Source organism: Protopterus annectens, chromosome 3.part1 (assembly GCF_019279795.1).
Source record: "Protopterus annectens isolate FY-2018-M chromosome 3.part1, PAN1.0, whole genome shotgun sequence".
Lineage (NCBI taxonomy): Eukaryota > Metazoa > Chordata > Ceratodontiformes > Protopteridae > Protopterus > Protopterus annectens.
Genome location: NC_056732.1, coordinates 970,886,988 through 970,914,557, shown reverse-complemented (window position 1 = coordinate 970,914,557; position 27,570 = coordinate 970,886,988).

Sequence of the window (27,570 nt, the reverse complement as noted above, 5' to 3'; positions counted from 1 at the left end):
ATACTGAGAGAGTGTACATTATTCCTTTTGTGGAGGTACATTGTTAGATGTTAGCTGGGCAATCATAGTGAGTTATACAAGGGTAATGAAAGTGAGATTGGAGTTTAGCTGATGTTTAACCTAGAGGAAGGCAGGGGCAGAGCTAGGATTTTGAAAAGTGAGATTTCAGGAGTGATGTGAATTGTTTTGAAGAGAAACTTGTGGCAAGAGCATTTGGTAGGGTGTTCCATAGTTTAGCATTATAGTTGGAGAAAAGGCCTTCTCCAGCTGAGTTCTTTGCTCTAGAAACTTGTAGTAAGTATTTATTATCAGGGAGGAGGAGTCTAGGAGCTGAGTAAGGCTGGATTAGATGGCTGAGGGGTGGAGTTTTGTTTGGGTGGTGAATAATTTGGTGGGCTAGACTTAGTTGGATATAGTGCAGAAGATGTGGAAGTTCAAGCCAACTGAGCTGTTTTAAGGATTGGCAGTGATGTGATCTGTATGATGATTCTGTGGCAAATTTGGATATTTTTATTATAGCAGGGCTCTAATTTATTTAGGTTTAATTTATGTAGGTTGACGAGGATAGGGGATGCGAATAGGAGTGTAGATAGTAAGTGGGTTCTGGCCATGGTGATTCTTGTAGAAGGCATTAGAAACTGGGCATTCCTGTACAGGAGGCCTAGTTTCTTGTTGACTTTTTTGATGGTTTGGTCTATGTGGAGGTCAGATTTTAGGCTGTTGTCTATTACTATCCCCAGTAGTTTGGTGTGGGCAGTAGGAGTGATAATTGTGTTATTTTTAGAGTAAATGTTGAAGGTTGGGGGGAGGTTGCAGTTCTAGTGGGATAAAAGATTAGGAGGTTAGTTTTGTTGGGACTGAGTATCAGGTGTGAGTTGGTTAGCCAGGTTTCCACTGAGAGGAAAGTGTCTTGGGTAAGGTTTTGGGGGGTTGTTAAGGAAGGGGCTGCACAGATCAGGGTTGAGTCATCGGCATTTTGAATTAGGCTGGCTGTGGTGTAGCAGTGTGTAGGTGGTTGGTAAAGAGTGAGAATAGGAGAGGTCCAAGGATGTAGCCTTGTGGGACCCCGATTGTGACTGGGAGGGTGTGAGACAGAGTTTGTTGCCATCAAACAGCTTGCTGCCCATCTGCTAGGTAGATTTGGAACCAGTTAAGAGTTGTGATATTAATGTTTAGGGAGGAAAGGACTTTAATGAGTTTGTTGTTGTTGATCATGTCAAAGGCTTTTGACAGGTCTCGAAATAAGGCAGATACAAATAGGGAGTTATTTCTAAGTTGGTTAACTTTTTTGGTAAAGGTTAGTAGTGCGGTAGTTGTGCTGCGTGCATGATGAAAGCCATGCTGGGCACTAGATAGTAGGTTATGTGAGGGGAGGTATTTCATGAACTGTGTGTGCACTCTTCTTTCTAGGATCTTGGATAGGGGAGAGAGAATGGCAATAGGACGGTAGTTAGTAAGTTCATAACAGGTCCCCCCTTTGTGGAGAGGTATTATGTGTGATAATTTGATGATAGAGGGTACCTGTGATTCGGCTAGAGATCTGTTAATGAGTATTGCTATAGGATAGGAAATGGCTTCTGCTGCAGTTTTAAGATAGTCAGCTGGTAGTTTGTCAGCGGCTAATGTTGTAGGTTTTAGTTTTTTTAGATGCTTTTTGATATAGTTGGTGGATATTGGGTGTAGTTTTAATTGGGTGGAGGTATCCTGTGGGGATAAAGCATTGATTGAATCTGGGGAAGTGTTTGTGTTAGTTTGTTGGCTAGGTTTAGAATGGTTTCTGTGAAGTTGTTGAATTAGGTAGCTATGTTGTTACTATTGGAAGTTGTTTTTGGAGTGGGAGTAGCAATATTACCTGGTTGTAACAGTTTTTTTACTGCAGCCCAGAACTTTTGTGGATGTTTTTGGTGCTTGTTTTGGATACTTAAGTAATAATTGATTGTCTATTTTCACTTGTTTTTTTGCTTTGTTTGGGTTCTATGCCATTGACTAGGGTTCCAGCAATTGTAACATGCTCTGAAGAGTTAAACCTGAGGTGACATTTAGATTTGTATTTATGTCCCCCCGTTTTCTCTTCCCCCTAAAAGGTTGTGCCACCCCATTCCACTCTCATTGGGAAAGCTTCACTTATGCGCTGGTGATGTTGGGGTATTCTCTATTTCTGTGTCTGTATGGGAAGAACCTTCATCCCCTGATGTTTCACTACCTGATTTCTTTAAAATAGATATTCTTTTACGTTTTTGTCCCTGGGTAAAACCCTCCTTTCTAACAAATTTAACATTTTTTCTAGCTTCAAAAGGTCGACCCTCACTATAATCACAACAGTCCCTATTGTATTTATGGATTTTCCGTTCCCTTAGTTCCTTTTCAAAACTTAACAAATCACCACTAAGTTTTTTAAAATGTTCTTTATATGTAGGTGAATTTTCAAGTTTAGAGGCCTCTTGACATGTTTTGGTTACATCTAAAATAAGACTATCAACCCTACATTCATAAAATGAATGTAGTGTTTTGACAAATTCCATGGAGGAATTCTGTTGTATATGAGACTAAGCGGTAACAAAGTGGGGTCCGGTTGGCCCACAAAGGGGCTTATTCCAGATTCTCAACCCCCAAGGTGTGATACCTTTTTCCATGTAAGCTTTAAAAAGCTTAACATGCCAGACACATGACCTTAGAGCTTTCATGTTCTTAAAAATGTTATCAAACAGGGCTTTACAAATATCATTCTTCCTTGTTTCAGAATTCTCTGTTTGTATTTGAACTCTGTTAGGTTTAAAAATATCAATATCCTCTTTGTCAGCTGAAAGGCCCCTTAAGATGGTTAAAAGATCTATATTGTGCAATCAGTAATTGTCATTCATGTAATAACAAACACCAAATTGCTATTAAAGCAAAACACAATAATATAGTTGAATATGTATATAAGTAAATAGTCCAAAAAGACCCAGACTAAAAATTGACTCAGTTTAACACAGACTATTTAGATAACAACAGGAAATGATAGGTCATAGTCCTAGAACACCTTAATAGTATAAATCAAACACATTTTGTTAGATTAAAGCTTTTGTCCAACAACTCAGAAATCCATAGAACTAGAAATTATTACAAACATAGGACAGGCCAAGCCTGTATTACATTCAAAAACATGAATGAAAATAGACAGTCCCAAACGCCAAATGTCACTCTGTATGTATATATTTCTTCCTGATGGTTAAATCCTTATAATATTCAAAAACATGGACATAAAATAAGTAGTCTCAAAATCCAAATGTCACTATATATCCGTATATCTTTCTGATTGTTGAAGGAATAGGTGTAACCAAATACACACCATATCTCATGACAAAATATTGTCTTGCTACCAATTGGCGTATAAAGCAACAAAAATGTTTATTACTGAAGCCATTAAAGGAATGAATGTCTTAAAAAGTCCAAAAACAGATTCACAAAACCACAATATTACCAGTTGTAAAAAGCACCATGGCTTGCATTGTCACTTAGTTCAAACTGAGTCCAACACAATGTCCGCAATTTAAGCAGAGCCCATACTTATTAATATGCTTGTTGATGAAAAATATAACTCATACCTTCCTGCGAAGTAAAAAAGTTGGCATCCCAATATAACCAGGGCATTGCCAAAAACAAACACCCTTATAATCCTCAGTGGAGAGCTCCTCATCTGTTTAATACACCCGATAAATACACCATTCAAAGGAATGGAAACACCATAACAGAAAAGCTCATACCTTGTTGCAAATCAAAAATGGCGTCCCAATATAATAAAGGCATTAATAAAACACCCTTATAATCCTCAATGGAAAACTCCTCGTCTACTTGACAGACTTAATTAATATATCATTCAATGAAGTGGAAAACCATAACAGAATCAGTGATGCACCTGTAATACCAACAGCACGGACCACCACCATTCACCATCTAAATTGACCAATACACTTCACAGTCAGAACCAAATAGCATTCAGGAAATATAAAAAAACCTATATACCACAATACCAACTATTTCCCGACTGGCAAACAGTAGAATAATTTCTGATGGAAAGGCCAACTTCAAAAATTAGGTGCACCAATAATGCCTTTAAGCATGGAACACCAAGCACGAAATGTGCATACCCCAAACGCCACCAGCGAAGTGAAAGAAACAGGAAACAGCAGTAAAACCTTCGCTTGGACGGCAAGTGCAAAAGCCCAAGCAAACAGTGTATCTCAAATCAAACAACCAGCACCAAATGGTGGAAAAATAACCTTTAATTCAAATACAAACAGGGAATTCTGAAACAAGGGAGAATGATAATTGTAAAGCCTTGTTTGATAACATTTTTAAGACCATGAAAGCTCTAAGGTCATGTGTCTGGCATGTTAAGTTTTTTAAAACTTACATGGAAAAGGTATCAAACCTCGGGGTTGAGAATCTGGATTAAGCCCCTTGTGGGCCAACTGGACCACACTTTACTTACCGCTTGGTGTCATATGCAACAGAATTCCTCCATTGAATTTGTCAAAACACTACATTCATTTTATGAACGTAGGGTTGATAGTCTTATTTTAGATGTAACCAAAACTTATCAAGAGGCCTCTAAACTTGAAAATTCACCTACATATAAAGAACATCTTAAAATCTTAGTGGTAATTTGTTAAGTTTTGAAAAGGAACTAAGGGAACGGAAAATCTGTAAATACAATAGGGATTGTCGTGATTATTGTGAGGGTCGACCTTTTGAAGCTAGAAAAAATGTTAAATTTGTTAGAAAGGAGGGTTTTAGCCCGGGACCAAAATGTAAAAGAAAATCTATTTTAAAGAAATCAGGTAGTGAAACATTGGAGGATGAAGGTTCTTCCCATACAGACACAGAAATGGAAAATACCCCAACATCACCGTGCATAAGCAAAGCTTTCCCAATGAGAGTGAAACAGGGAGGGACCACAACCCTTTAGGGGGAAGAGAAAATGGGGGGGCATAAACTCAAATCTAAATGTCACCTCAGGTTTAACTCTTCAGAGTATGTTGCAGTTGCTGGAACCCAAGTCAATACAAACAATGTCATAAATATTTAATCTGTGGTGTTATCTAAGCTTGAATGTGATGTACTGAATAAAGGCCTTAATTTCATCCCTGACTTTTGTTTCAGAAAATAATTTTGTGGAGGATTTGTTGTCTTTTTGCAGGGTACTTAATCTTAAATTGTTTTTTAGGGACTCAACAGATATCAAGAGCCCTAATGAGGTTGGTTTCAGGTTTCATCCTTCAACTTTCATGCCACCTATGAATAGACATGTGAAAATATTTTAGAAATGTATATTGAAGGAGTTGCATTTTGGTGGTGATTTTCAGGATGTGCTGTTACCTAACAATTTAAACCTACAGCAAATGGCAATTTTGAAGAATCTCTACAATAATAAAAACTTGGTCGTTATTCAGGCAGATAAAGGAGGGGCCATAGTAGTTATGGATTGGTCTAAATATGAGGCTGAGGCTAACAGACAACTTCAAGATGGTAGATTTTATATGATCATGTCTATTGACCCTACCACACGGTTTAAAGTTGAGATTGATAAATTTCTTGAAATAGCCGTTGATGAGGGTGTTATTGATGAAAAAACATGTTACCATCTGAAGGTAAAGGAGCCAGTCCCACAATTTCTGTACTTACTTCCTAAAGTACATAAAAGTTTAAATGACCCCCCGGGGCGTCCGATTGTCTCAGGTAAGGGTTCATTAACTAAACCTATTTCCTGTGTATCTTACTAAATATCTTAAACCCTTGTTATCAGTTGTGAGGGTAAGAATTATAGATACTACAGAATTTTTAAATATCATTTGTTATACACAATTGGATGATGACTGGCTCCTCTGCACTTTAGATGTAACTTCTTTATACACCAGTATTCCTCACTGGGCGGGTTTGATGGCCTTGGAATTTTGGTTAAATGAGTTAGCCCTTTATAGGTCTGGGTTCAACACCTTCCTATTTGTCTAACCAAGCATGTACTGACAAAAAATGCATTTTACTTTAATGGCACTTGTTATCTCCAATTGAAGGGTACGGTTATGGGGGCTTCTTTTGCCCCCATTTATTCTGACCTATTGATGAGGTATTTGAGCATATTATGATTTATGATAGTAATCATAATATTTTCATGGATCAAATTGATATATGTAGGCATTTCTTAGATAACGGCTGGATGATATGGAAATCAAACATTACATATTTGGAGGGATTTTTAGAGTATCTTAATGACAACAAATGGGGAATCCATTTTACAGTTAATTATGATAGGAAGTCTATTTCTTTTTTGGATGTTATGGTAAGTAAACAGGAGGATGGTACTCTTACCAGTTCTGTATACAGGAAACCCTTTCACTCTAATTCCTTGTTACAAGCATCCAGCTGTCATCCAAGGCACATTATTAGAAACATCCCAAAATCTCAATACATGCGTATTCAACGCATTTGCTTAAAGGAAGATGATTTATTACACTATAATGTTGACCTAACGGCTAGATTTATGTAAAGAGGGTATTCTCCAACTCATTTATCATTTGTTAAAAATGAGGTTGACAAAATGCCCAGACAGAAATTGTTGATGTACCATTATTATGGTCATAGGGATGATACTAAGATTAGATTCATAACTACTTTTGGCTGAAATACCCAGAGATTGAATAATTTTGTACAGAGACATTGGGATATTTTATTAGCAGATGAATATCTTGGACAAATGCTGGATGATAGGTGTGCTTTTTCTTTTCGTAGAGGGGTCACCTTAGGAGGTAACTTTAAATTTTATAAATGTGCCTCTTTTCCCAGTATTAGGTCTCAATGTACTTTAGATGGTACCACTTTGAGGGGGTCCTTCCCCTGGGGTCATTGTAGTTTTTGCAAATATGTGGTAAAAACTAAGGAGTTTAGTAGTAAGAACACACCATGGGTCTTTGAAATTAAATCTCTGACTAATTGTAGCAGTGATTGGGTTATTTACTTGGCTGTTTGTAATTGCTCTGCATTCTACATTGGACAAATGTCCAGATCTATGAAGTTACACATTTCAGAACATCTTAGTAATATGAGAACTAAAGTTATTACCAATGCTCTGTACAAGCATAGTCTTGTTAACAGTAATGCTAATTTCCAATTTAATATTATTGACAAAGTAGGTGGCCATAAACTTATTAAAGCCAGATGGCATGGGATATTGACTAGAAAAGAAAAGGGTTGGATAATCAGACTTGGTGGATAATTTCCACTGGGTCTAAATAAACATCTGTAATTCTTAATAATTTGTGCATCATTTTTGTTTTTTTGGCTATATATTCTTTCTTGATTGACTCATTATGATTTTTGGTGAAAGGTTTATTTAAAAAAAAAATTTCCAATATTTTTTGCAAATCTAATTAATTATTAATTTGGCATTGTTTGCAATTGGATATTGCGTGGTGCTTCAATGTTTTATAAAGGACTAGTTTGGACTTATTTTGTTATATATTGATAAAGGCTTCTTTGGGCCAAAGCCGGTCTGACTATAATAAAGTTTATTTTTTCACCCATTTGGTGCTAGCCATTTGATTTGAGATACACTGTTTGCTTGGGCCTTTGCACTTGCCATCCAAGCAAAGGTTTTGTTGCTGTAACCCCTCAGTCTCTCATATCTGTTTTTGTGTAAATAATGAATACACCTGAGAAGCACCTCTTCTGTGGCAAGCTTGAAAATTTACTGCCATGAAAAAAAATGTTTTATCCCTCATGCATAGGTTTGAATCTCACATTGTAAGAATTAATTTTATCAGTGTGTAAAGCCATGCAAAATATGTGTCACGTCATAACATTTATGCCCCCCAGTACATATCTGCAAAGTTAAATCACCTATCCATTACAGCAGCAAACAACCCTCAACCTAATGCCAAGTGTCCAATTAACATTCCAGTTTCAAACACTGCTTTTCTCTCTTTTTGGTATTGTTGCTCTCCCGTTAACATTGTGCAAATATGGTTGATATTGGTGTTTGGGTTTGTGCACTAAAAATAAATCTGATAACAGGCATTAGTGGGAAATTATTCTTAGCTACTGCTGTTTTTCCTCTTAGGATATGTCTGGTGGTAGCATGGAAGGTGCCCAGTTTAGTGTACAGAGGAGGGGTGTTGAGTCCAGAATGATCATTGGACTCCTCGTAAAGTGCTAAAGCTGAAGTCTCTTGCAGGGGGACTATACCAATTCCCAGTACAAGTCTGAGGCTTAGAATATTCTGGCCAAGGCTGTCTCCAGTGCGACTGGCATTCCATGCACTAGAGAACAATGTAGACATCACTATAATGACCTGAAAAGGCACACGAGGGATACACTAAACCAGTGGCTGGATGAGTTCAGTTTTCCTGACATCCCACAGTTGTGAAAGTATACTGATAAATAGAATGTATACTAGTTATAAAACTGTATATAGGCAAGACTGGTAGGCATAATGCTCTTCTCTTGTTCTCTTCTCTTTATTCCATACCCAATGCAGATATTATGGGGAATAGAGAGGTCCATGGTGAGCATCTAGACAGACTGAGGGAAGCAAAGAGTATGTATGTATGCAGTACAACAGAACTATTATTTTAGCTAAATTAATTATTTTCTATACAGTTTTAGCAAAGTAAGCATGCATATCCTAACTGTAAAAGCAAGCATGCGTGCTTTTGTCTGTAGCAGAAGCCAGTTGCAGGAGTCAAGTCTAATACTGTAGTTAGACATTGTGGGTTCAAATACCACACATAACTGATATATGCAGTAAAACCCTTTTGAAATATTACATAACTTAACTTTAACATAATTGGCATAAATGCCCTGATGTTAACTTAATCAGCAGTGTATGCACATTGCAAGGATTACTTTCAGCAATCCTTATTTATAGTTTGCAGTTGTTAAGAAGTATACTTAAATGTAAATGATGAAATAAAATACTTTATTATTGTCATAATGCACTGTATGTCACATATGATGGTACTAATTTTATCTTTTTTTCTTTCATCCCAAACATTATATCTTTCTTTTTTTTCTCTATGTATTGTCAAAACATTTCCATGTTATTCATCTCTAAAAAAATCAGAAAATGCTTTACAGAACAGTGAGGTAAGCCACCCCCCATAGCTCAGTCTGCCCCTGCTCCACCGGCTCCTATACTTGATGCCCAGCATATTTAGGACCCAACCTGGAAGTACTGCCTCCACTGCCCCAACACTACCTGGGCCCTCCACATCAAGCAGCACTACCCCAGCAGCTGGTACTGTGGTGCCCTCCTGGAGTACTGACAGAGGTGTGGATTTATCTCTTACCGGGAGATGCGAAGGTTAGTGTGTATGGTCATGCACAGCACCATTAGTGCATGCTTACTTTGGATGGAGAGGCTGCTCTCAGTCGTGGTCCATAGAAGACGTCAAGCACTCCAACAGCCAGTAGATTAAGGGGACAGTCATGACAGTCCTGCAGCTGAGGAATAGATTTTCACTGTCCAATGTCTGACAAGAAGGGCATTTGTTGCCCCTCCCTAACCCCAATTATAGTGTCCCCCAACCTGCCACATCCCTCACCATCCCTGTGTCTTGTCTTGTATGTCCTGTTTGCTTGCATCTACTTCCTTACCTTCCATACCTACCTGACCCAGAAATACCTATGGCCCATATCAACACTCCTCCTTTACTGAAGTAAAAAAAATGGGCACATGTCCCACAAAAAAAAATATTGTTCCACACATAGCTGTCCACTTCACACATGTGTTCTTGACACACTTGATTCAGTCCAATTGGCTATACAACATGATTTTGTTATAGTCACCCCTCTTTGTCAAGGTGACAGTCAAAATTCAGCAAATATTCTCTACATATTTTCATGTTACACTGTTGAAGAAGTGGATAGCTATGTTTCTTTCCTACCTCCCTCCTGCAAATTCCTATATTGCTTCCCCTTAGTTCTTCCTGCTTCTTGCCCACCATTCCACCACTTTCCTCTCTACCCCATCTTAACATCTTTAATCTGGTCAAAAAATAGATTCACACAAAGCACATAAGTAAAAAAAAAAAACAGCAATGGAGATATTCACTTTTTGTCCTCTGTGTTTGTGTGGTGTTTGGCATTGCACACTAATACCAAGTAATGGTGAGTGTCACGTTAGTGGTGCGGTTACCTCTGTGCAATGCTGCTTAAACATGCTGCACTGCGGTAACACACAGTGAATGTACTATAAACAATTATTTCATTACATTATCAATACATATTTAAAAGTATTAGATACAATTAGATTCAAACCCTATATCATCTAGGTTCCAAAAGAAATGTATAAATGCCTTTACACTTGCTGCCACAGAGTCAGCTAAGCAGCAGCTGTATTTTTGGTACTCAGTACTCAGAACGCTCAGAATTTTAGCAATGGGGCTCACTGTGTCTCACTGCTTAACTGTGAGCAAACAGGGATAGGAATAGAAATGTGTATCTGACATAAGCAAACACTTTGCCATTGATCGCTCAAACTAGCTGCTCAGCAGTGCACCATGAAAAATACACAATTGCTTGTATTCCTTCATTTTACTGTCCATTTAATCTGCATTCCATAAAAGTACATGTAAAGACACAAACAAAGGGAAAGCACTTTTTAAGAAAAGAACACATATTTGCACTGCAGCAATCCGTTACCTCCACCCATGCACTTCAGTCTTGGTCTCTCAGTACTCATTCACAAATATAGCAATTGCACTGCAGAAATAAATAACAAATGCTTTCTTATATATCATGCACATCTTTATACTGACAAAACACATTCAGATTTTCCAATACTTTTAGTAATGTGGCCAGCTGTTTGCATATAGTTTGTAAAGCTGTATTTTTAAGGTATACCTGCACATTAGAAACACAACAGCAAATGCTGCACTCTGCACCCTAACATGCAGATCTTTAACATCTTAATAGTTAAACATGGCTAGCTATCCATTTCAAACAGGCCTCCCAACATCACATGTCAAACATCCATTGATTATGTCATCCACAATAAATTGTTTTGCTACTTTGTAAAAATAAGACTTGTACTGTGGCACTTGTATTAAGTACTAACCTCTAAAGTGAGTGTACTTAGGCAGGGGGTCTAATCTCACTGGGGTGTGTGTGTCTGCCTTGTCAGAAGAGCATAGCCTTGCATCCTACAGTCGTCACTGCAATCACATGGAGTACCAATATTTTGACAGTTGTAAATGCATATACATCCATTACATTCTCCCAGCATCTTCTCTCAAACATCCAATGCTGAAATCATCTACTATAAATTGTCCTGCAGCCATGTAAAAGCCAGACTTGTGTTGTGGAGCTTGCATTAACTACTCAGTTCTCTGGTCTGTATACTTAGGTAGGGGGTTTTAATTTCACTGCAGTCAACTGGTGTGTGTGTGTGGCTGTCTAGTCAAAATAATATAGTTGTGTATCCTGCAGTCATCACTACAATCCTATGGAGTACCAATACTTTGAGAGTTGTACATGCCTATAGATCCATTACATTAGGGCTCTCAACATCTTCTTTCAAACATCCAGTGCTGACATTGTCTACTATAAATTGTCTTGCAGTATTGCGAAGGTCAGACTTGTGCTGTGACACTTGAGTTAAATACTGAGTTCTCTAGTTTGTGTATTTAGTTAGGTAGGGGTTCTAATCTCACTGAGTCAACTAGGGTATGTGTCTGTCTAGTCAAAAGAGCATAGCTGCATATCCTGCATTCACTGAGTATCAACATTTTGACAGTTGTACATGCCAACACATCTGTTTCATTCGGGCCTCCCAACATCTTTTTTAAAACATCTAGTGATGATGTCATCCACAATAAAGTGTCCTGCAGCATTGTAAAAGTCATACTTGTGCAGTGACACTTAGTTAAATACAGAGTTTTGTAGTTGGTGTATTTATGCAGGAGTTCTAATCTCACTTCATTTAACTGCTTTGTGTGTGTGTGTGTGTGTGTGTGTGTGTGTGTGTGTGTGTGTGTGTGTGTGTGTGTGTGTGTGTCTCTGTCTAGTCAGAGGAGCATGAGTTGTACATTCTTGCACAGCCATTTAATGCAGGTCTTTCAATAGTAATATCATCCACTATGAATTGTCCTGTAGCATTGTAAAAGTCAGACTTCTTCTGGGGTGCTTGTGGTAAGTACTGTGGTGTATAAATAGATAGGTAGGGGTTTCATTATCACTGTGGCAAAGTGGTATGTGTGTGTGTGTGTGTGTGTGTTCACTTGGTTGACATTCAATAGAGCATTTTACACCAACATGTCAGATTGTGCTATTACCATTTTCTTCTCAACAGACACTGCTGATGTAATCAACAATCGATACAATACCCCACTCGGGCATTATAGATAAGCTCACCAGCTTAAATATAAACCCCTATGTCATTAGATGGGTTGCAAACTGGCTCAAGGACAGAACCCACATGGTCAGAATTGCTGGAGCCATGTCAGACTCCAAACCAGTTACAGGTGGTGTCCCACAAGGCTCAGTCCTGGGACCTCTCTTGTTCAGTATATATTTCTCGGAGATACAGGCCAACATGGAAGGACTGTGGCTGACCAAGTTCACAGATGACTGCAAACTAGGTGTCATAATCAACTCTCCAGCCGACATAAGCATCCTACAAAAGGGCCTCATAGAAACAGACAACTGGTGCCAGAGCCAAGGCCTCAAGCTAAACACCAAAAAGTGCATAGTTATCCCCTTTGGCAAAAACAAAGTGCCCACAAATTACCACATAGGTGGTAATCCATTAAGTACGGAAGAAGTAATTAGGGACCTGGGGACCCAAGTTGATAGCAATCTCTCATTTGAGAACCACGTGGCCAAAGTGGTTAGAAAAACATTTTATATAGCCCACCTAATCATGAAGAGATTCACATCTAGATCAAGGAAGGTCATCGTGCCTCTTTACTCATCCCTCATCAGGCCCATAATTGAGTAAAATGCACCTTTTGGGATGTACCTTACCAGACACCTGCAGCAACTGGAAAGACCCCAAAAGTACCTCACCAAGAGGATCAAAGGGTTCAAACAGATGCCATATGCTGCCCGGTTAAAGAAACTCCAGCTCTACTCAGTGGCATACCACCTGCTCAGAGGCGATCTGTGCCTGACTGTTAAAAAAAATATGTATTGTATATGTTTAGTGCTTATTAGAAGCTAAAAGGGTTAACACATTTCATTCTATTTTATGTACAGCTTAATTCTGTATGAAATTATAAGATGCTTTTTCAAACTGCAGTATGCTTTTTGAAATTGCAAAATGCCCCCTGACCTAGTATTTGCAAGCACAGCAAAATTCATGTTTATGCCTTTTGAAAATGCACTGAAAAGCAGGTAATTATCTGCTAGGTCAGGAAAATGAATGAATAGTGAATGAATAGAACAATACTGTTTTCTATAATGTGATTAAATATAAACAATCAGCCCTGTTCATGTTATGAGAACATGCACAGCTGCGGAAAAGAAGAGATACATCAAACAAAGACTGCTTGAAAAAATGAACTGTAATCTGTACTTGCTTTGTAATCAAATTAGCCATAGTACCTTAAATGGTAACATTGCATAGTGAGAAGTTGTATCTGACCGGTGGTCATCAAGGCCACATTGTTTTTCTTAGGAAGTTTTTTTTTGTAAATTTAATATGCCAGCAAAAAATCATGGACAAACAGCTGCTGTGAAATAATATTAAAAGAACTTGTGATTTATTATGTCAGCTTAGTAGGCAATACCTTGTAAGAAATGTATAAAAATAGCTTCACTTCCTGATTCTAGTTAGACAAACTCTGTATTAGCACATTTTTGTCTCCTTGCTGCAAGATTAAAGTGCCTTAACCTGTACCTGCCGTGTGTTAATCATTTTGAAGTTATTTTTCCTTTGACACTGATGTATAAAGCCATGTCCAACCCAGAATTAATGGACATGCTGCACCTCAGAAAATCCAAATCCCATCAAGCTACGCGCTCGAGAGACTTGAACCTCAGCACTGAAATAAATATGACATGCTGGAGGGACAGATTCATAACCCAGAGGCTCCCTTCACTCTGGAATAAAATCCCAGTCCAGGTTAGGCAGAGTCCCTCATTGACTTTCTTCAAGAGGAATCTTGATGAGTGGATGGGAGATCATAGGTTTACCCCAGACATCACTTCTGTGTCACTGTTAGACAGAGGCACAGTATACTAACCTCGAAAAAGGGCATAGCAAAATTCATTTAAAATGGGTGGCGAAAGCCAAACACACTCTGGCTAGGCTTATAAATGCCCTAGGGCAGATAGCCTAGTATGAACCTATGAACCTATGAACCTATAAAGTGTTCTACAGTGTAAAAGCTAGACTTGTACTGTGGTGCTTGTGTTAAATACTGAGTTTTCTAGTTGGTTTATAAAGGTAGGGATTCTGTTCTCACTGCAATCAATTGGTTTGTATGTGTGTTGACTTTTTAGAGATCATTTTACACCAGCATGTGGGTCACTACCATTACCATTTTCTTCTCACCAGACACTGCTGATGTCATCAGCTATAAAGTGCTGTCAGTGTAATAGCCAAACATGTGCTGTGGTGCTTGTGTTACATACTGTATTCTTTAGTTGGAATATTTAAGTAGAGTTCTGATCTCAGTGCAGTGAATCAGTATGTCTTTGTGTGTATGTGTGTGTGTGTGTGTGTGTGTGTGTGTGTGTGTGTGTGTATGTGAGTGTGTGCATGCACACTTGGTTGACATTCAAGAGAGCAGTTTACATCAGCATGTGGAGTACTGCCATTACCATCTTCTTCTCACCAGACACTGCTGATGTCATCAGCTATAAAGTGTTGCTGCACAGTGTAATAGCCAAAGCTGTGCTGTGGTGCTTGTGTTAAATACTATATTCTTTAGTCAGTAAATTTAAGTAGAGTTATGCTCTCATTGCAGTCAACTGGTATGACTTTGTGTGTGTGTTCACTTGGTTGATATTCAAGAGAGCAGTTTACAACAACATGTGGGACACTGCTATTACTATCTTCTTCTCACCACACACTGCTGATGTCATCAGCTGTAAAGTGTAATTAGACACTATGAAAGACAGATTTGTGCTATGGCAAGTACTGTGTTGTGTAAACATGTAGGAATGGGGTTCTATTCTCACTATAGTTGACTTTGTGTGCAGTCAACAATCCTTATATTGACAATCATTGAATGATATTTGATTCCACAGCTATGTCAAACCCTATTCTGAACATCTCATTATAGAGTAGAAGGATGATGTCATCCTGTATAACATGCACACTGATAATATTTAAGATAAACCTGAGCTGTGGCAGTAACATTACCTACTATGTTTATAAAGTAGTTTACCTACACATATTGGGTTTCTAATCTGACAGCAGGCAACTTGTGTGTCTTTATGTACATCTATCACTTTTGAGACAAATTTTCACAGAGATGTGATACCACTTCCATGTTCTACACTCTTCCCAACATGTTCTCCTCAGCATACAATGATGCCATTATAATCCATAAAGTGTAACATGGCAGTGTTAATGTCATAATTTCTGGTGTTGCTACTGTCAAATTGTAGGAAATTCATATTCTACACTTACACAGGTATAATGCTCAAATCAGGCCCTGTCTACTGCTACTATGTGTGTGTGTGTGTGTGTGTGTGTGTGTGTGTGTGTGTGTGTGTGTGTGTGTGTGTGTGTGTGTGTGTGTATGCTCATGTGTGTGTGGATGGTGGTACATTACAGACATTGTATGATCTTTGGAATCATTCTTCATTGCACTACCATTTAGAAGAAAACATTTCACGTAGCCCTATGCATCCACCATCCTTCTTTGTGCACTGGCTGCATGACATCCTTCCTGCAGACAAGTGGAGGATGTCCTCATGTCAAATATGCATGCACACAATTTGAAGCAGAGTTCTTCTATTAGTCTCTGCAAGCCATCTCAAGACCACTGTATGTGTGTTTGCTAATTCTGTCATGGTGTGATGCACCTGTCCCATATGCACAGTGGCAGGATGTAATACAGTCAAACAAGTATACACATATGCACAATAGGCTTACGGTCTTCCATAATATGCATAATAGGGATTTGTTACAGGTATAATAATGGCTATGATTTCATGTGATGTTGTCCCTTAGACTAATAATGTCCTATGACATTGAGAACAGTTGGCATGTCAATATTGCTGTCATTGGCATGTGCTATATTGAGGTATAAATGTACAGTATGGCTATAATTGGGTCTTACACTCTGTGTTATGAGGTAATGTATTTATTGCCATTGATGCCATTACAATACATGATCCTTCTACAACATCTGTAGTAATAGGGTCTATATTACTTCATCTAAGTTTTATTTCTGCAAATACCTATTCACCGACCCCTTCACATTGAACATCCATCCATTGAATGTTAAATTCAGCAAATGTTTTTATAGAGAAGGGAGTTAGCTGGTCATCATTAGATGTTTGCCCTTTTACCAACCCTAGTGTGATCTCAGAGTTGGTATATATAAGTGGGGGGAGGGTGTGAGGGTATGGGGGGAGTAGCATCCCACCTTGATGGTTTTGAAATAATGTAGAGTGTGTGTGTGTGTGTGTGTGTGTGTGTGTGTGTGTGTGTGTGTGTGTGTGTGTGTGTGTGTGTGTGTGTGTGAGAGAGAGAGAGAGAGAGAGAGAGAGAATGTGTGATGATTGCTGTTGTGGGCAAGTAATTCCCTTCCCTATGAAAACCATTCACTGATTTTAACATCTGATGAATGGATTTTGATGTAAAGGAGTCAATGAATACGTATTCAGCAGAAATAAAACTTTAATGAAGTAATATAGACTTGTAGTAATATGCCACCTGAGAATCGTTGACATGGTATGATAACACTTGTTATGTATATTGGTGGAGTATTAGGACATGTGTTTTTGTAGTGGAGCAGATCAAGCTTCCACACAGTTCATATTCCATCATCACAGTGACACTTGCAGTATGGCACAGGTGTGCATGTGTCTACATGCCACCATTAAATGTTCTGTGACTAACATCAATATCAACTAATATTGATTACATGGTCACATAAGTCTTGCTCATACACATGTTTTTTATGCTGTGATTTACACAACCAATGTATCACATGTTTTGATACATCGCAACCTTGGAGAATTCATTGTATGTGCAGTTGTGTTGCTACACCCATGGATTAATAAGGTGGTCTGCATACCATTGTGTGTGTGTGTGTGTGTGTGTGTGTGTGACATTTAGCATTTTTGTCAGGAAATGTTCTACATGAGCCACAAATACCTGCTCTCGAATGCATCCTGATATGACATCAGACTGTTCAAATACAGCTTGGTCATGAAACGCATATAGGCATATACTGTGCAAGTGATGTAAGTACATGTCATTGGTACAGTTGTATGTCTGTGTGGACAGCAACAGTGTGCAATGTGATGAATGACCAAGGTTGTATAGAGGTCTTATCACAAATCAAATACATATGGAATGTTAAGTGAATATACAACTTAGCAAGGATCTGTGTGCGGATGTCAGCAGACATATCCACCCAGATGACCTAGACAATCTGCTAGCAGACAGTTTGTCTCACATGTCACCACCCTGTTGCCACTGGCCATCAGCCAAAGTATACATGCAAGCATTACTCAGTTATTATTCTCAGCAGGGCAGCACATCTGTATGCTCTCTATAGCTAATAACATAGAAGCAATAGGCCCAGACAATATAACAGGTTACCTATAGCATGGTTTAAAACCTGACCTACCATACACACTTGCATCCATACAGCAACACAGCCTCAAGATAACCTATGTTCCCATAGAAGGGTGTACAGCAACATGTATACTTCTGACTGGGAGGGCCCATCACTTGATGCATGGAGTTATACACCCATCCTGAATCTCGTCATCGGTGAGGGAGGCCATGGGGTCATCATGAACCTGCTCTAAAATTCACAGGTAATATACTGACTGTGTACTAAACCCATGTTTGATTTGCCCAGGCTACATCATGTCTGTTATATCTGTTCACCTTCTTCAAGAGGGTTACCAAGGGCATGCATGATAACACTATCATCCTGTGTAACTTGACCTGGCCAAGGCATCTGACACAAATCAATAGTCAGACAAGCTGTCACAAGTGGCCATAAATACCTATGTCACCAAGTGGGTAGACAATTGGTACACATACATGACAGAGAAATATGTTGAAGTGTGTGAAGTCACTTCTACCTAGAGTTCAGTGACCAACTCCTTACCTGAGGGCTCTGTGGTAACCCCTTTCCAGTCCATTATTTAAGTGTCAGACATCATAACTGACTTATACATCCTTTCTCCAGCCAGCTTTCTGGAGAACTGCAAATTCTAGACAATCATTGAATCCAACTGTGGTATTAGTATAATGCATACAGTATCAACACACAGAATGGATTGATGCCACATCCATGGGGACATGATAGATGAAGGAACTCTTAGTTCCATTATGAATGCAAATACACAAGACAATTAAAATATGGACAACACAACCCCACAATCCTATGAGTAGACCATGTGGTATGCACACCTATTAACTAGCCGGGATTACGCATTATTTCTAATACAGGCATAACTGTGTCTCTCTGAATGTCTCCGGGAGATGCTACATTTTAAGGGAGGTGTGCTTGATTCCCCTCAGAGATTACTGACAAATCATAATAGTTGTACAAGTGTGTTCTTTGAGAACCATCTATGATCACTCACAATCACATATGTTATGTGGAAGTCATGGGATTACTGGTGGTATTATTCTGATATTGTCCCTGATTTTGCATGCTTTTGTCTACTGTTGTCAATGGGCCTGCTACTATGTGTCCTGCTTGGTTGAGACCTGTGCTGACAATACATTCATATTCAGGAAACTCATTTTTGCACAGCTTCACAATATGCCCATACATACCTCTCAACCTCTTAGAGCAAAAAATCTGGACAAAGTCTAAAATGATGGGTGACAAATATGGACTGATTTTAAATATTTCTCTTACAAACTTAGAAAGTTTATAGAATAATAGGTTTTGCATTAGCCTGAATTTTCTGAAGGATGTGGAGTCTTAAACTCAAATGTCTGGCAATATTTAATGACTTCAATCCTCAGCTATTTGCCAGAAAAGTACAGATTTTAGGAGGAAACCACCAAAAATATGAGGCAACAATCTGGAAATTCTGCGAAAATCTGTACAGTTGAGAGGTATGTACCCATAATCCTTATTGTATATGCTATCCCTGATATTTGTTCTGTCCATTATTCATGACAGCATGCTTATATCACAAAGTTTCTACTCCATTAATATGTCATCATCTATGACAGTCACATGATATACAATAACTGTGCAGTCCATACTGTATCACATCAATATGTGATTACTGTTCATGCTTCAACTGTCTTCATTGACATGGTCTCATCAGGTCTATATTGGATAAACTAAAGTTTACCTTAGTAAATGCTCTAATAATCGAAAATCCCGGGCCTCAAACTCGCTATTGTGAGGGCTACTTCCATACCCCCCACTAAATATATATACCAATTCTGTGATCACACTACAGTGAGGAAAGGGCAAACATTTTGAACTTTACTGTACTGTGATCTCACAAAAAGCATATTGAGGTCCAGGATTTTCGATTATTAGAGCGTTCGCTAAGGTAAACTTTCATTTATTTAATATACAGACCCGGTCTCATCTGTTGTACATTATCATGTATCACCTGTCCTCATTCCCTGTGTTCATTCCTGCAATTCATCTGTGCATCCCTTCTCAATATGTACACTTCCCCTAAATCATCATCTTCTTTTGGCTGTTCCTGTTAGGGGTCGCCACAGCGGATCACCTGTTTCCATTTCTTCCTGTCCTCTGCATCTTACTGTCACACCAACCACCTGCATGTCCTCTCTCACCACATCCATAAACCTTATCTTAGGCCTTCCTCTTTTCCTGTTACCTGGTAGTTTCATCCTTAGCATCTTTTTCCCAATATACTCAGCATCCCTCCTCAGCACATGTCCAAACTAATGTAATCTTGCCTCTCTGGCTTTGATGCACACTTCCCCTAAATATTTATTTATAATGCAGTCCAAGTACCCTTACTGATCATTTACCCAACTTTTATTCAATATGCCTGCAGCAGGTTTCCATATTACTCTGCACTGTATACACTTTCATGTAATGTCTTGGAACTGTATACATTGCTTTATTAAAAGCCCTTGTAGTCATTGTACCTTTCTGCGCATTTCTACAGACCAAGTTTGCCCATTGGTAAACAGGTATACATGTCTGCAGGTGTTCATGTTGCTTTACATGTTTTTCTGGCTGGCATCATTATTCCTGGCCATGAAAGCATGCTTGTTTATGTTAACATGTGGTGCACTGCATGCACATGCAATTAACACAGCTGTTCACAGTGCAGATACGTAAACTTCATGTAGGCTTCGCACTAAGCCTCATGGAATTTATTGAATTCCTGGGAATATCTATTTTTATGGAATTGATGCAAAAAAGATCTGTTAATGAGGTTAGTACCACTAGGTTAGTGGCCTCATTTTATAGAAGACCCAAGGCGGTATTTGTACTACTAGGGGAAATTTGGCCAGGGCATCTGGAAACTCCATTTTCTCTTTTTACTATGTATTATGGGGTCTTTCACATCCACCTGAGCTACCACTGCCTCAAATAGAAGTGACCTCAGTTTAACATCTCATCTGAAGGCTGACCCATTTAGGAGTGTAGCACCCCTTCTGATGCAGTACTGCAGCGTCAGCAATCCATCTATCTAGTGTGAGAATAGAACACACAGCTTTGATAAGGACAGCCCTCTTAATTTTTTCTTGAAGCTTAAAGCTCCTATTAACATCATGAAAGACTGACTTCAAAATGTCTCACTGCTTACAGTAATATATAAGCTACTATTTTTTTCTCCTTAGAACAGCAGCAAGGAAGTTTTATATCCAGTAAAAATTAACACGTAATGATTTCATTTGTGAATCCATAATGTATGTAAGAAACTATTCTTCCCGTACCTCTCAATTGTACAGATTTTCGCCTCATATTTTTGTTCTGTTTTTCATAAAATTGTGGTTTTCTGGCAAATTAGTGGCAAATCATTAAAGACTGATGTTAGAAAGAAATGGCAGACATTTAAGTTTCAGACTTCCTAGCCTTCAGAAAATTCATGCTATGGAAAACAGTTATTTTATCAACTTTCTAAGTTTGTAAGAGCAATATTTAGAATGTTTTCCTATTTTTGGGCGTTTGTGCCACATTTTTGTTAATGGCTTTGTCCAGCTTTCTTGTTCTAAGAGGTTGAGACGTATGATTCCTCCAAAGAAGTATGATTTTTTTTTTTATTACCTTGAATGCTTTGCTAATATATGTAAATCGTTGCCACTACTTAGGCTTACATTGTTTTTTGGGTGTGGTCATAAGAATAAAACTGAAGACAGTAAAACTAGAGCATTTAGTTTTTGTAAGCCATAATTTTTTGTTTGCTTTCACACTAATTGTAGCTTCAGTATCATGAGTATACCCAAAAATAAAATTAATGCAAAATACAGATGCATGGGATGTATAATAATCAGGCAAGACAATAGACCTGGGCCTTACTTGTCTATTTTTCCCATCTGGCCATAAAATGATATTGACATGTCTCGATGTGCATACTATTTTTGTCTTTTCTTTTGCAATGATCAAAAACAACTGGATTTAATTTAAAATGTTATTTCAGATTTTAACAGTAACAATACTGAGATCCATTTCCTAAAGAGAATACACACAGTTGCCCATGAAAAGAAGTCTCATTTTAAGCAACATAAAACTGTTATTGCCTTGAAACTTATTTTAAAGTGCTTCACACAAGACAATATATTAAATGTAAAGAGACTTGATTATTTTTAATTTAATTTGTGGCTTGCCTAGACCATGATAACTATATGTGTGCATGCTGATATCAGAAGTATCATATGATTACAAATTCTGTGTGGGCAGAAAAATTCCAAGAGCTGTGGTGGGTGGATGTGGGTATCCTCCATTATATTATGTAACATAGATAGATAGATAGATAGATAGATAGATAGATAGATAGATAGATAGATAGAGATAGAAATATATAAGGTGATCATTCCACAACTTCTGATCTAATTTTGAAGATTTGTAAACTTTTTTTTTTCCATAGGGCATACATTGGTGGATAATTATAATCAACAGCACTGTCATTTTCTTCTTCATCATCATGATTCCTTTTGTTTTTCTCTATTTCTCAATTAATGTTTTTATTCAGATTTATAAAGCAGTTTGTTCATTTTTAGGGTAAATTAAATGTTGAGCTAATAATGATTTATGTATCTAGTTCATTACTGGATATTTATACTATTTGCTCTTCTGCATACATATACGAATCTCTATTTGTTGATGCCATTTGGCCTGGGTTGTGTCAGAAGAAGTCCCAATGCTTAGGACCATTCCACTTACCTGGTTAACAAAGAAGCATAATTAAATAAAAACATGGTACATTTTTAAATTCTAATTAGCTAGTATGTTAGGACTGTTTTATGTTAGTGTCAGTGGTGTAACAGGTAGCACACATACCTTTGGAGCTGGAAGACCAGAAAGTTGTGGTCTGTTTTCCCTCTCCAGGTGATTGGACTGCTGACAATTCACTGATGCACTCCTGAATATGTCATCTTTATGATGAGATATTAAACTGAAATCCCATCTACTTGAGTGGATGGTAAGTCAGATAGATATAAAAGTTCTCAAAATATCTATTGAAAATGTAGGGAAAGTTCCCCGATGCCCTGGCCAAATTTTCCCTACTAGTATAACCTACCACTGGTGTCCCCTGAAAAGAGGCCTTGACGTAATTGGACAAACCCAGTTAACAAAAGATAAATAAAAAAAAATACTGAAGCTGGCCATTTTAGGTAATTTTCTTGTACTTTCAAATAACTGAAATTTGGGCATTACTAATTTTTTCTGATAACAGTAAAACAAACATACAGTGATAATGCCATGGCAGAGGGAAGAGTCCATAGCAAGAAAATTTCTGGGATTATCACTGAACCAAGCAAGACTTAAACTACCATTATGTAGACATTGTGATTTGAACTCCCCAAAATATCTGGTGACTCCATTGTCAATAAAATGGATATGCTCCTCAGTGCACTTTGTAAGGAGATTGTGACAGTGACCTGACACCTGATTGCATGGAACAAAATGATGAATGTCTTAACTCAATTATAAAGGATAAAAGCGAAATATGAAATGGTCATTGTTCACACTGGAGTGAACAATGTAAGAATGTACTCTTTCTTAGACAGGAAGCACTGCAGAATACAATGAGCTTATTAAACATCCTCCAAAAGCATGGTGAAGTGCATCTGTTCAGTGAAATCTTTCTATCATCTCATATGGAAAATAAGTATAATGACAACATTTTGGCCTTCAGTTAGTTGCTGCTATTGACATGGACACACAATGGGTCATTCCTGGAGAGAGATGGGGGACCACCTTAAGTAGAATGAGGCACTGTACATTACATTACAGATTAAACAACATCTTAAAACAATTAAAGCAAATACTACTAGTAAATAATCCGATTAATGTATATGCGTTACCATATTTGTAAAAAGTCATATAAAAGTGACCTTTAGCATTCTGATATTTTAAAAATCAATCTGTTGTCATTAACTTTCTAAATCTCATCATATACTGTCCATAAATAAGATCAATTGTCTTCCAAATGTATTTATGTTGTGTAGAACTACTTTTGGCCATCTACCCATCCTTTCAAACAGGTTCCATAAATCCTCCGTGTATGCCTGAATGTTTTTCTCATGTGCTACACCTCTCACCCTGGGACATCTGGAAATGAACTGTCAGCTCAGAAAAACATCTGCTGAAAAAGTGACATCACAATGCGTTATAGTAAGTGAATTCATATCTTAACAACTGATACACAACATACAGAATTTATCAGTATTTATTTATATGAATACTGACATGTTTAAATCATACAAATGATCATACTTCAGCTTGGAAAGTGTGATGCTGTATTTTTATTGGGTATTGGTGACAGGCATCTCAATGAAATGCAGTATTAACCAATGAAGCAATAATGGCATAATACATAACTGCCTCATGAAATGCATTGATAGTGAGGCAATTACCTTACCTGAAAATATGTAGTACGTCCCTCTTCCCTACATAGCTGGCACAGACTTCTTCAGCTTATAAAACCTGGATTCAATGCTTTTCCATTGCAGGGCACAGGCATAAAGTGAAACTCATTAAGTAATAGTGCAACATTACCAATACACTTGTCACCATAGCTCTGCAGTGTTGGAATAAATAATAGACTCCAGAAGAACCCAAACCAGACACTGCACACAGAAGCGAGCCACCATAGAAATGATTAAAAAAAATGACAAAGCAAATCTAATGGTATGTATTGCCATGTTGCTGTCCTTATTAATTAATGCCAGCAAAACAATTAAATTAGTACATTTTGATAGTAATAATATGCATGCACGCCTACTGAACAACTACTTTATTCCTTGTTCTGTTCCATTCAAAAAGTATTTGAAAAAAACACAGTTTGGTTTATAATTTCCTAGGTACTTTTAGGTTATAGATTTATGATGGTCTTACATTCCTATGGTAGTTTTAAGCCATTATAGTTTGCATAAAAATAACCCAGGTATAGGCTAGATAAAGATATATTGGACATTTTCATGTTCCCCTTTCCATGAGGTAAAAGGCTACTACACTAGTAGTGAAGTTGTGGTCACCCCTCCATTTTTCCAAATTACACTTGAATACAGTAAGAGAACTACTTTTACTTTATGTGGAGTGGAAGATGGTTCCATATAAGTGGTATTCTCTGAAACACAAATCCTTCCCACTAGAGTATTCTGTTTATTTTGCAAAAGAGACTGATATCCCTTGTGAGAGTGTTTATGATAACGTTGGACTTATAAATGTGTTATAAGTCTGACAAAATAGGATTTGTTGACTCTCTTTATTAAGGCAGAGGTCACCTTCCTAGCATGTATGATACTGAGAAGAAGGACACCACTTTGAGATGGTCTGCATAGTTTTTAAAAGTTAGACTTGATTTTTTTTAGTTAGAAAGCATTTACGTTATTCCTGTTGTGACAGATATTTGGACATACTTACCAAAAGTGACATTATACTCAATGATTGGCCTAAAAGTTGCAGAGAAAAGTGGCACAATTCCATCCCTGGATCTGGATGCAACACCTTTAGAAGTAAACTGTGCAATGAAAAAAAAGTCTTCCTTTCAATAGTGGATACATGGAGATCAAAAGATAGTCCGTTCTTTGCATAACTTCCCAGGTTACTAATATGGCATCAATTTTCAGGACTGTCTTGCCAATGTAATAGCTAAAAGGGGAGTCATGTTTGCCAAAGGATATGATTATATTTTTCTCAGCATTTAGTTCTTGTCCATGGTTTTGACACCAGCTATACATTTGGGACAGCTCCACTTTGAGGATCTTGGCATCGTCTAGGTAGTTTATCACAACACCAAATTTGCAGTCTTTTTCAGACTTGGTCTGTGATAAACAATTAGCATTAGCTTTGACCTTTGAGAAGTAAATGTCAAAGAAAAGAGGCTAAAAGACTGAACTTTAGGTACACTCCTAGTGTGAGGAGTTTTGAAGGAGGTATATCAGCTCACCATAACTTTCTGGATTTAATTTGTGAGCCAGTTTTCTATCCAATGAGTTACGTAAGGGTTGACATTTAGCTGGGAGAGTTTATTTATAGCAATGAGTATAGGATAGTTTTGAAAACCTATGTGAGATCAATATATACAGTATGCACTCATTTGCTCTCATGTATTGCTTCAGTAAATTTTTGAAGAAGTCAAGCATCTTAAGTAGGCAGGGCCTGCCCTTGTCAAATGCAAATGGGGTTGGATCAGGAGTTTGTAGGTTACCTATATCCTTATATATTAATTAAATGATGGTCCTTTCCATAGCCTTACAGATGAGACTGATCAGGCTTATGGATTTATAATTTCCTGTGTCTGCTGAAGCCGCACTTTTGTGCAGGGGAATTAGTGTTGCTCTCCTCCATTTATCCTACTTGAAACCTATTTTGAGGCTGAAATTGAATAGCTTCTGTGGGGAGATCAGACAAGTCATGTTTCAGGCTCATCAGCAGGCAGCCTAGTATATTATCTGACCTCATATATGTAGTGTTCTTGGTCTTCAATAGTGCCTTCTGATCTTGTTCTTTGGAGATTTGAGTGGGGATTTGTGTGTGGGTATATGATTTGATAACATTGGTGGGGAGAGGGGGGTGTCCACTAGTTACATCTTCTTGGTCTGAGTATGTGATATCATTTATTATTTGCTCTGCACATGCGCTGGGCATTGTTTCTGACATTTCTAACATAATTAAATAAGGCATTGTGGTTATCCTTCACTTGGGTACTTATTTTTCCCTCGTATTTGGATTTTGTTTTGATCAAGGCCAAAAGTTCCTAATTTTGGCATCTTGAGGGTTAGAATTATTTTGGTGTGCAATAAGATTGTTTATTTTTTTCATTTATTATAGAACCTATTGATATTTTGGTTGCAAAATAGGGATCTTTTTTGAATTGGCAATGCATTTACTTCTGAGAGGGACATATGGGCCTGTGCAGCTATTTGCATGTGTAAAAAATTTGGAATGAAGGATTCCACATAGACAGTGCAGTCATCAAGATAGATGGGGCTTTGAATTTTACCAAGTAATCACTGTTTTAGTAGATTACCCCTTGCATAATCTCTGTATGCCATGGTATTGTAAGATGCCTCAGGCTTCAATTTAATGGTGAATATGATTGAGTTGTGGTCTGATTTTATTAGAGAGGAAGGTACAGTTAGTGGAGAAGAAATCTGCCCCATATTGGTAAGGACCAAATCCAAGATTCTATGGCTCCTTGTTGGTGTGTGAACTAACTTGCCATGGAGTTCATACTTGATGTAATTGAAAAATCTCTTGGCATACAGGAGGGAAGCTCAATAAACAAAGAGTGACTGAGATTTTGGATGCAGACCCTTAAAGAGAATAATAATAACCATAAAGAATATCATACGTATAAAGTAGCAGAAAGCATTCTAAGAACTAAGCCAAATCAGGAATGGAGAAAGGAAATTCTGCCGAAAGGGATGATTACAATTTGAGATACATGCAACCTGAGAAAACTGGCAAAAGAACCAAGGTATTGGGAGCAAATAATTAGAAAGGGAACGGTAATAGAATAAGAACAGGCCAAAAATATATTTGGACTGCAGGCTAGAGATGGCCTTCTCTATCAAGGATTGATATCAGAGTATAGACAAAGCGAAAGAAATAGGGGGATCTTAATCAAAAGACCAGCACTGGTAGAGTTTTCAGTAGAATCTAGATCAGAAGCTGCTGTTAAAGAAAGAGTAATTAGTAGAACATATAAAATGTTGCATAACTATAAGAATAAATCAGAGGTGGTTACAGAGGATTGGGAAGA